General features: G+C 40.0%; 1 long non-coding RNA gene across 1 annotated transcript; it reads left to right on the top strand.

Annotated features, from left to right (window-relative positions):
- The first annotated feature begins 7,382 nt into the window (after positions 1-7,382).
- Positions 7,383-8,069, top strand: LOC108042586. The gene is made up of 3 exons (XR_001769212.1): positions 7,383-7,523; positions 7,594-7,656; positions 7,721-8,069. It is a non-coding gene; the product is annotated as an uncharacterized LOC108042586 (long non-coding RNA).
- Positions 8,070-8,452: the final 383 nt, after the last annotated feature.

The following is an 8,452-nucleotide window of genomic DNA, read 5'->3' as shown; positions in this document are numbered from 1 at the left end:
TATCACAACTATTACAGCTCTCTTTTAGTCCGAACCTTAGGGCAAAATGAATTCGCTCTTTAAGCAAATGCTGCGAAACCCATTCGCACGTTGCTCATCTGCCCTGGAACTCTTTTTGCAATTTTCTGCAGTGTTTGCCACTGACATCTGCTTTCAGCTTCACACTTTCGCTCGTCCGGAACATTTCGCATTTAGCAGGAGCCGTTGTCCTGCCCTCGAGCGTACTTTACCCAGTCCAATGGCATCCCATTTCCTCTCGGCCGGCGACTCATCACAGCGCATCTCTCATCTGCAGTGGCACGTTAGTCGCTTCCGGTCTTCCTGTCCAGTTTCCCTTTCCCTTCTCCCCTTCTCCACCCACCATCTCTCCTCGAATGTGTTTGTTTGCATTCGCCAAGGGCGCTTACGCACTGCCCTTTTCGCCAATGAAGACCCCCGCACCCAACCCTCGTTGCCCTTTGCCCTTTCACCGATCCGCCCGCAATCAAGCGTTACTTTTGTTTGCTTTTCGGAACTCTGGTCCATTAAGTGTCGTCGAAGGACGTCGCCGCTGGTGACTTTTCGCACTCGATCCGCCGATGCGATGCGATGGTCACGTGTCAGGCTCCGTTCTGTAATTGTATCTTATAGATACAATTACAATTTTTCAATATTTTCGCACAGCGGGCGCCCTGCCGCTCGAGCGTGTGCTGGGAGACAGTTTGGTACCGCGCACTCGTTATAGTTTCGGGGTATGCCGAACTTTTTTGATTTTATTTTTATACATTTACTTTTAATATTACTTTATGGTCTCTGAAATGAGTGAATTTTAATCGAAGAAATTTATTTAAAATATCAGCTAAGGCAAAAAAGGTATTATAAACAAAATTTATAATATTTTTTCTTGGTCAACAAATCTAACGTTAGTGTTTTCGATTTTTAGATTGTGTGCCTATTTTTCATTTGAAAAAGTTTTTGAAAAACTGCCTTTAAATTATATATTTGCTTGTTATAAATATAAAAAAATATAAATTATAAGTACCAAAAATGTGAATTGTTTTCTTTAAGTTTCTTATTATTTTTATTAATTTTTTTTTTGGACTTCCAAAAATTTAAGTTTTTCTAATGAGTATTAGCATTTACTACCCAAAAGGTATTCAGATAGTTGCAATATTCGGCTAAAGGGCTCTTGGCGGCTCACGCTCTCACTGTTGGCTTCTCTTTGAGGGCGTTATTATTTATTTATAGTGACACTTTATTGCAGTGCCACCGGCAACGGCTGCAGGATATGCACACGCACTCGTCCTCGCACGGGGATGCGGATACATACATACACAGGAAGTCGATCCGAAACGGCGACTGGGGTCTGGGAGACGAAGGACGCAAGGCGCAGGACGCAGGACTCAGGACACGGGGAGATTGTAATTGCGCATTTGCGGCGTCTTGGAGTCCTCAACGGTCGCCGGAATGTGTTGCATCATTGCCTCGGTGGCCTTAATGTCCTGGAGCGACGCGTCGCCTGCTTAATGTTGCGTTGCGCATTGCACGAGTCTGTAAGTCCGAGTCGCAGGACAGTCCTCCAGGAGCTGCTTTTGTTTAATTTAATGTGCCCACACAGTTGTCGTTCTCCCGGTGGCATTATCATAATTTTTCAATTTATTAACAAAGTCAAAACAGTTTAGCCGCCGCCACCCGGCAGCCCCTCAAGGCTCATTTATTATCTATGTTATGCAGGGACTTGGTCTGGCTGGATATCCTTGTCCTTGGCTGGGATAAATGTCCTGCGGTGTTCGGGCAACAAATGCGCGTTAAAACGGCTTTAATTGTCAGCCATTTCATTTCATTATTTATACTTCCGCTTGCGGATCTCCTGCAGTTGGAGTATTTCTTGATATTGTAATGGCTGCTGAACTTGGAACTTTTTCGGGGCAGTGAAGTTCCCACCACTTAAACGCTGATTAAGACAAATTACCAATTCATTTCGAGTATTCAAGAACCATTAATGATTCATTTCCTTTCCAACGTAAAAAAGTTTAAATAAAACAAAAATAAAAAATATATTTCTATACATAGGTTTCTTGAAAAACTTCGAATCATTGATACCTATTTTTATACATTTGTTTTAAAAGAGTCAATGGTATACAAATATATTTGAAATTAAATTAAATTCCACATATAAGAGAGCCTACAATGATTTTGTATTTAAACCTTTAACAATACATACAGATGTACCACTTAGTAATACAAGGGGTATAATATTTATTTCTTAAGTACTAAAATGATACAAATATATCCAAAACTAATATACCCCTGGCAAAAGCTAAAATGGGAATCAAGACTAACAATTCTGTTCGCGAGGGCCTCTTCAGACAACGGCCTGTCACTGGACTTTATTTAATTGATCAAGAGCAAATGCTTCACTTTAATTGACCCAGAAACCAACTGGGAGCAAATCCAAATAAAAGAAATTCGAAATAATTTAAATTCAAGGAGCGGGAGACTAGACTCGAGTTCGGGCAGAACGTGAAAAAGTACTGCTCGAGGCCCTTGCCACTTATGAGGCACCCACGTGGGCCGGGAAAATAAGAACTTTAACACTCAAAGTTGCCGCCGACTTTTGGGGCGTGGTGGGCGAAAAACCGAAATCCAATTTGCAAGTTTCTCAAGTGGCACACACACACACGCACACGCACAAGCCCAATAGGTAATGGTGTTTGCTCAGGTATACTACCCATACTTTTTACCACTCCGACTTCTACGAACCGAACCCCTTGGAACGCTGACAATCACGCACGATTTCAGGCAAATCTAATTTAAATACGAATACACGTCAGGTTTGTAAGGAACAGGAACCGAGGATCTAATGGGTTTGGGCAACCTTTGATGGCTTCCAACAACACCTAACCATCCCCCCCCCAATGGAGTTACCAGTTTTGCCTTAGTTAGTTAACTGTTTATGAACTAGCAGGGGCATCGGAAGGGGCGTGGCCAAGCACTTTACACTTTTGTGCCAAGCAGGCAAGCTCTTCTAAAGTAATTAAGTGTTTTTCCACATGATGGCTTCATAGACTTTGGCCCCAGCCCTGCCCCGCCCCCCATTTGCAACTTCTTGCACTGAATACTTTTATAATTGGTTTAAAAAACGTGAAAAGAAAGTGTTGGCTGGTTTGATACTTGCAGATAATAATCCCCGTTCCCCCCGCTCTCCTTGTTGCACTCCACTTTACTCGAGCCGCTTATAATAAACTTCCACCTAGAGCAACAAAAGCCCTAGACGGCAACAGCAAAATCATTAATAAACTATTAAGGTATTTCTTACCGCCCTCTCGAACTTGCGAGTGGTCCGGGCTGGGGACTTCCCCGAGTTCAGGGCCTGCAGCAAACTTTCGTGGCAGACGTCGGAATTTTGATCTCCAAGCGGAAGCCGCAGATATCCACATTAAGAATGAAAATTGGATGGGAGGGCTTTCTGTAGCCTGGCAACAGTTTTGGTTAAGCGAAGCTTTATCCGGAATCAGAGAGTCAAGAAAATCTATTTAAGGAATAATGTTATCAAGGCTAAAGGGAAATAAGATGTTGGTGCTGAGATTTCTTTAATACACAACTTTAACATTCTAATCAAAAAATTGTACTGAAAATTATAAGCCATCTTTACTAAGATAATCATATGCTTAACTGGTCTTACTTGTCTAAAATTAAGTAATAATGTTTTATTACATTTTTTGAAAATTCCTTTCAGCACTGCAATTCATTAAAATACAATTAATACATTTATCACCGAACTCTTTCCCGAATTCCTCAAATAATTCAATCAAATAATGCCACACGATCAAAGTAAGATAACCGAAAGATTGCAAACAATTCATAAAGCGACATTTCCACTTGATAATCGAAAGATCTGGGGGAAATAACTCATTCTTTTGGTCCGCAGGTGCCATCCCCGCATAACTCATTCCGATCACGTTCTCATCACTCAACATTCGAGGCTGCCAAGGTCTTACGTATGTACATATATGGACCTCTTCGGTCGAACTTTAGCATTGCAAATTCACCCTACAAACTGGGAATATCTTGCGATGCTAACCATTAACCATTATCACAATTTAGCCTTAATGGATCCAAATGCTTATTTTACAACTCTTAAATTTCCCCCTCCAAGTGGCAACTTGCAGTGGCAGTGGCAGCTAGTTTGCCATACAAAACATTTGTAATCAGGTCCAATTAATCTGGAGACTCGTTTCGCCGTTGGTTCGAGTTTGCCCGCGTCTTCTGGTTGTAGTTGCTGTTAAAAATAATTTCTGTTGACACAAAGATTGAATGCCTCTTGTGGCAGCGAGAATCGCAGACTGGAGGCCATAAGAAGACAAACAACGCAGCGCGATCTGCGATAATTTATGCCTTCGATCACATGAAGACATGAAAAATGTCGCCGCAAGTTGCCACAGCAATGAGATGACGACCACGTTGCGATCCGAGATCTCCGATCTTGGATCTGCCATCCCAGCCCCACCAGACCAGACCAGACCAGACCAAAACCGAACGATCCGATCCGATCCAATGCGTTCCGATCCGATTCGAATCGATCGATGGCCTTTGCCAAATGCAGTGTACACACATCAGGGGAAAGGAGGTGTGCAGGATGGCTGTTTGCCTGCTTTCGGAATCGAGCATAAATTAAGTTGACAAGATGTGGCCCCTCTCGTTCAATCCCTGCCACATCGAGTGACTGAGTGTTTGTACTAGTACTCGTAGTTCCACACTCCATTCCGCTTCAAATACCCATTACTTTTCGGGATTGTGGGCTTATCAGCCAAGTGGTTATAAGTCTTAAAATATGTCATATTTTATTGATTATTTAAATATTTTCTTTGAGCTACATACTTGCTGACAATTATTTCTTTTAAGTTGGTATCTCTTCTAACATTTTGGTGATTGCCTACTTTATTTTCAAGTCCATTAATCTTAACTTCCAACTCATTCCCAGACTAATCTGAATGTGTAATTTAATAACTTGTATTTAATGACTTGTTGTTCTTTAAGAAACCAAATTAGTTAACCCAATACATCTTTAAATAAGATTATCAAGCTTAGTTCTTTGCTTTTAGTCACAGACGTTGCGCATAAAATCAATTGTTATGTTCCCTTATAAAGATTAGCATAATTTATTTTATATATTCACATGGTATTTTTAGTAATAAGAAATATTTGTAAAATCTAGGTATCTTATAGTCGTTATACGCAACTTTTTCTGAATTTCAGCCCTGCTTCTTGGGGACTTTGTCGCCCCAAAAACGACCAGCGTCAATTTAATGTGTGGACATAATTTTCCTGTCGCATTCAATATGAGATGCGCGCACACAAAAAACAAACAACAAGCTTGAAAAACTTGCACGTGGATTGCATCACAAGATGCAGGAGTCTAGAGTCCGGAGTCCGGAGTCTAGAGAACCTCAGAGTGTCGCACTCTTGGTCCTGATGTCGCCGATAATGGGCATGGCGATGTGCACACGTTATTTGAACATTTGCTGAGCACTTCTCAGAGGTCTCGATGTGAGCGATATGGGTGCAATTTGGCTGGGAAGTGCGGGAGGAGTGCAAGTGGATGAATTGCTGGGCGATATAGCTGGACAATAAATAGAATGACAGCATTTGAATTCGCATGAAAGAAGTTTTTCCTGAGATATGGAAAGTGGAAGTAGGAAAATGTATAAAAAATAAGATTAAAGCGATTCAACTAAATTTTATATGAGGTTTCTGTATTGATGCTAAGAAGATGACAATTTAAATGTTTGATGAAAGATTTAAAAATTTATGCTGTTCTAAATAAAAAATGATGTGGTGAAACATTATTTAATAGATTACAAAATGTCTTTTTCTCTAAAGGCGATTTTGATAATTTTTTTTTACTTATAATCAATAAATATGACACCTTTATTTAATATAGATAGTTTTGCTTTTTATTGACATAAAAATGATAGTTCGCCCAATGATTATTATTAATTTTACTCATTTTAATAGAGAATACAAAAGAAATTTCAAAAAACAGATTCAGAAAAATGTTCTAATTAATTTATCATTAAAAAAACAATGGGCAATTCCGTAACTAATTCGATTTTCTCCATCCACAGTCCTGATTAAAAAAGGATTTACGTTTCAATCGAGGTTCATTATTGATCCGGAACCGAGTTAACCAAGTTAAGCTGGATTTCCATATTCGCATTGCTTCATTACTTCCTCCTGATGACGAGATGGTGATGAGGGACCACGGCTCCACAGCCGATGGGCTCCAACCATTGTTCTCCTAAAAGGTTAGTTAATGAAGTCGTTTTTAAGTTGCTGCTTCCGTTTAATTGCGGGTCGTTGCTGTCTAACCTTTCCGCTGGCCTCGTCAACTCCTCAGCATGTCAATTGCTGATGAGCTTTTAATAATGTTTTTCCTTTCTGCTGCGTTTTTTTTCTTCACTTTCTGTACTTTCTGTATTTTTTGTCGTTCGCCTTTTGCCATCGTAATTCTCTTTTCAGTACCGACTTGCCGCATAATTCGATTATGGTGCGGCGACTTTCAAGCAGCGCACCACTGAATGCGGCACATCCGCGTGGCGAGGCGACCGTTGCTGCGTTGCAATTTAATTAAGTGAAGTGCAGCCTTGATGGGAATGGCAGGTGCCGCGGGGGCGTTGCAAAAAGGCCGCCGCCGATCAGGCGCGATTATCAGCAATTGTCGTACACCCACACGCCTGGAATGGAAATAAAGGTGGATGGTGTATGGTGGATGGTGGATGTGGCGGAGGATATACCATAGATGAGGCTGCCACGGCGACACGTGCGGCATAGCTCTATTTGGCCACCGGCACGCCCACATAATTATTGCCATCGACTCGACTTCCTTGCACGCGCCTTAATCCCAACCTAAATCTTACTCTCACTCTTTTTTGTGTAGTTTATCAATTGTCAAGAAAACATGTAACATATTCTGCACTTGTAAAATGTACAACATTTGGTTGTAGCTTTTTATCATTTATTAACATTTCCTCTTTTGTATCTATTTTGTGTACATTATGCACACCCTAACATAGATACAATTTAATCTGAAAAATGTACGTATTTAAGTTTCTCGTTTTTGTTAATAATTATTCTATTTTATTAAAGTGTTATTTAATTTTAAAATATTATGTTATATTCAAATATAATAATATAAATAATAATATAATATAAAATGCAAAATACAAAATAAAGAAAAGATTTCAAAGGCTATTAGCTCAACATATCTTTAAGAAAATCTATCAAAATTTCATAAAATTCCTGTAACAAGTAAATTAATTTGCTTTTTTCTTAACATCCTAACCACATTAGAGAATATAGTCATATTCGTATTCCAACTTTCACCAAATCGAGTTGTAGCATACAGCTTCCAATAGCCACCTCAACTTTGCCTTTATTTTCCAGCTGTGGTTGAGTTTAGCTTTGTCTGGTACGGTTTTTGTGTCTGTTCAGTTTTATTCAAATGAAATTTTCGTTTACCGACCGCTCTAATTGGATTATCTGTGAGTACAGGACACTATTTCCTCGCGCTGCCTGCGTTTCCCTCTAATGGAGTTGTTATGTTTCTACTAGACGAACTCAATTATGCGCATTACACATGAGGGGCTAGTTGAACACATTGAACAGGCATGAACGGTAAGTAAACCTGAGCCACAAAATGCATAAATTCGACTTCATCGCATTCACTTTCGAGTTTCAGCAATGCGAATTGATTTTATCCGTCAACCACTAACTCAATTGACTTGACCCGACGACGTTGTCGGCCTTTTTGCCGCCACTTTGCATTCTCGATTGGGAGCATTGCGATTCGACTCGGCTCTACTGGTCCTGGCCTATTGACATTCCCATTGCGATTTGTTTTCAGCTCACTTGACAGGTAATGGCAGCCCACTGGAACTTCTCTGCCATCCGCCGGAGGTGCACTGTAAAGAAAACTTATAAAAAGTGGTAGTGAATTCTGGAATACACACTTAATACTCTAAATCTCAGATTACGATACTTACGAAACTTAATCTACCTATCTTATCAAAACAATTAAACGTTTTTATTCCAAAAGAATGAATAACTTTTAAATTCACATGAAACAATTTAATGCTTTGATTGGTAAAAATAAAAACTTTATTTATTTGACAAACCAATAATGAAGTGATAAGTAAGAGAAAATAAAATAGGGTCAGCGATTTTTATTGATGTCAATCAAATCTTGATTTTCAATGAGGGCGAACCCTGTGGTTAAATGCCTGAATCTAAATTGTTGAGTATTTTTTCAAGTGTGCTGGTACCCCTTTGCCCTGTCAACCACTCAACGCTCCTTGGTCTCATTGTCACCGGGAACGTCGGCCGTGACAAATTGCTTTAACATTGATTTAAAGACAAGGCAGGAAAGGAAAAAAGGAACCCAGAGCGGGGCGGCATTTCACACAACTGCCAC

Source organism: Drosophila rhopaloa, unplaced genomic scaffold (genome assembly GCF_018152115.1).
Source record: "Drosophila rhopaloa isolate 14029-0021.01 unplaced genomic scaffold, ASM1815211v1 contig_2, whole genome shotgun sequence".
In the NCBI taxonomy this organism is placed as follows: domain Eukaryota; kingdom Metazoa; phylum Arthropoda; class Insecta; order Diptera; family Drosophilidae; genus Drosophila; species Drosophila rhopaloa.
Note: the sequence above shows the minus strand (reverse complement) of the source record. Positions and strands in the feature narration are given on the sequence as shown.